Genomic DNA, 3,361 nt, shown 5'->3' on the forward strand with positions numbered 1-3,361 from the left:
GGCCTCCACCAAGGCATGAATACTGGGTAGCCACGGACAGCTCCAAGGAAAATGGCAGTCAGGACCTTGGATAGCTCCATACAAGAAAGCAAAAGAACTGAGTTAACCAGCATAAGATAGATTTTGCTCCAGCAGATCCTTGGCACTGACTGTTGGCTTTTATAGCTGCTATCCAAGTAGAGTGGATTAGTCTGACCTCTTTCCTGGGGAAGGCTCTGTTTAAGGGGGTCTTGCCTGACTTTCTAAACACTAGCTTCAGTGGTACTGGGGGGGAACTCTACTTGGGCTGGTTAGTTTTTGAAGAACTCCTCTGACTCAGAAGAAGGATCATGTCCTCAGGATCATGTCCTCAGGTCATGGTATAGGGCTTGGCTCTGGTTTCACTGGTTCTCCTGGTATGGGTTGCTCTGACAGTGCAGGGTCACCTATGATCTGGGTCAAAGGGTCTTCCCACTCCTACAAACTGCCCACCACATCTGCCAATGCAAGCGGGGGATACATGGTCATGATCACTGCAGGATGTGCCTTAAGCACATGTCTTTGGACCCTAGTTTGGTCCTTAATATGTGACCTGTATGGCTCGTGGTTTGAACCTCTTGGAAAGAAGAGCTGGTCTTGCAGTAGTGAGCATGAATTGTTCCCTTTACTAAGCGGGGTCCTCCCTGGATTGCATTTGGATGGGGGGATGGGGTAGTAGCTCAGTGGTAGAGCATCTGCTTTTCATGCAGAAGGTCCCAGGTTCAATCCTTGGCAGCATCTCCAGGTAGGGTTGGGAGATACTCTTGCCTAAAACCTTGGAGAGCTGCTGCCAATCAGTGTAGACAATACTGAGCTGGACAGGCCAATGGTCTGACTTAGTATAAAGCAGCTTCCTATGTTTCTGTGTTCTGTACAGGCTCTTAGAAGTGGCTCTGAATGCCATTCAGTCAGTGGGTTAATACTAAATCCTCTTGAATGCCAACATGGATTTCCTGACGATGTCAATTCATGGTAATTTTGAAGCAATTGACTCAGGTTTGCTGATACAAAACGCAAATGAGACCCATCTCACTTACACACAAATGTGCTTTATGCTTCTGAATTGAGCGGCAACATTTTATCAACCCTGATTGCTGCCTGGAGGAAACCATTCTAATATATCAAAGCAGAGAGAATAAAGATAGATCGGGATGGCTTTGTGTTACAAAGCAGGATGCAAACCGATCATTAGGATTCATTACAAACAAAAGCAATTTGCAGGATGGAGAGAAGGCAGGTGTTTTCTACACACAAGCATTTAGGAGCCAGAGTAAGTATGCTTTGAATCCATCACTTCTAAAATTAAATGGAATCATGAACGGAGAGCATCAGTAGTCAAGAAGGTTCTTGCAGGAAGTATCATTCTCATCCAAGGGTTTCTTACACTTAGATATAGGGTCAGTCTATGACAGAGCTGCACAGCTGTTGTTGGACTACAACTCCCATCACCCCCAACCACAGTGGCCAGTAGTCAGGGGTGATGGGCGCTGTAGTCCAACAATAGCTGAGAGGGAGAAAGTTGTGCAGCCTTGGTCTATGCAAAGAGCAGAGCTCTAGGTTTTTAAAAAACCCTATCTACTTCAGACAGACAGTGGAGGACTTGGGGGTTTGAATGTTCCTTTAGAAGAACAAACAATCATTGCTTGCCCGAGAAGGGGAGGTGGATGGCAGGTGAGCAGGAAGTCTGGTCAAACTCTCTCACACACACCCCAACAAACAGAGAAATGCTGCTGGGAATGCTGACCACACTCATAGGACATAGGAAGCTGCCGTATACTGAGTCAGACCATTGGCCCATCTAGCTCAGTACTGTCTACCCAGATTGGCAGTGGCTTCTCCAAGGTTGCAGGCAGGAATCTCTATAAGCCCTATCTTGGAGATGCCAGGGAGGGAACTTGGAACTTTCTGCTCTTCTCAGAGTGACTCCATCAATATCTTACAGTGCTCACACATGGAGAGCCAGCGTGGTGTAGTGGTTAGAGTGCTGAACTAGGACCGGGGAGACCCGAGTTCAAATCTCCATTCAGCCATAATACTAGCTGGGTGACTCTGGGCCAGTCACTTCTCTCTCAGCCTAGCCTACTTCACAGGGTTGTTGTGAAAGAGAAACTCAAGTATGTAGTTTACCGCTCTGGGCTCCTTGGAGGAAGAGCGGGATATAAATGTAATAATAATAATAATAATAATAATAATAATAATAATAATAATAATATCCCATTCAAATGCAGCCAGGGTAGACCCTGCTTAGCTAAGGGGACAAGTCATGCTTGCTACCACAAGACCAGCTCTCCCATATGATCCATGCTGTGCCATGCTGCGCGGATCTCCGGAGGCTGGGACAACCCATGGAAATCCCACAATGCACCATGCCATCATTGCAGTGCATTGACAGGTTCCCCCATCAGACAAGTGCTCAAGGCACCCATCTCTAGGACAGCACTGTCCTAGCAAGCTGTCATACCCAGCATTTGACCAAGGTAGAAGGAAAAGCTGTCCTCTCCAGCTCCTGTCTCCTACAGAGACACTTCTTTCTCCTCCTACCTAGTGGTTTGCTTACACAGAACTTAAAATTGGGAGCACACACAGCTCCCAAACCTGGGTAGGACCACTTGTCCTACCCAGTTTTAAGTTGTGTGAATGACCTCTATATGTAATATACTTTACAGTATCCTTGAGCAAAAGCAGCAACTTATCCTGGGGAGAATATCACATCTTTGAAGCTAACAATAGAGGAATATACTTAGCACAGAAGTCCTGTGACATCTCACATTGCAATTGGGTGTAGAATTCTTCCAATCTGCAGGCAGGCAGGGCAAAGGTGAGCATGCATTCCTCAGACTTGGAGACATGATGCAGAACCAAGATGTGGTTCCATGTGACGTCTGAAACTGCCCAGAACATGATAATTTTTTGCAGGGTAAATTACTCCGGCAGACAGAGAAGAGCCACCAGCAATGGGTATCCGATGGGGGTCAATGCAAGGATTCTTGGGATGAGAATATGGCTCTTTCATGAATGTCCCTATTTTCATCTGTAAAACATGGAATGGGCCCAGGCTGTGTGCAATCTTGAATATGTGCATAAGAATGGAAAGCATTACATGTAAAATTAAAAGAGACCGCTTCTCAGTTGCTCAATTCATTGTTGCTTTATATTTGCGCATGGTATTAGATTCCATGGGAAAGTTCTTCTTTCTGTTGACTAGGAATGCTCTAGGGTCAGGGTGTGCTGAATTATATATTTGTGTGCCTATGATTGTTTGAGAAGGGAGAGAGAATGCCATTTCAAAGAGCACATTCGGCGGCCGTGTAAACTATTAGTATTCCGTCTGTGTCACCAAGGG

At 45.9% G+C, this 3,361-nt stretch overlaps 1 non-coding gene across 1 annotated transcript; it reads left to right on the forward strand.

Moving 5' to 3' along the window:
* The first annotated feature begins 689 nt into the window (after nt 1-689).
* On the forward strand, nt 690-759 carry TRNAE-UUC (transfer RNA glutamic acid (anticodon UUC)). Its single transcript has one exon. It is a non-coding gene; the product is annotated as a tRNA-Glu (tRNA).
* Nucleotides 760-3,361: the final 2,602 nt, after the last annotated feature.

This window comes from Hemicordylus capensis, chromosome 9 (genome assembly GCF_027244095.1).
Source record: "Hemicordylus capensis ecotype Gifberg chromosome 9, rHemCap1.1.pri, whole genome shotgun sequence".
Taxonomy (NCBI): Eukaryota; Metazoa; Chordata; class Lepidosauria; order Squamata; family Cordylidae; genus Hemicordylus; species Hemicordylus capensis.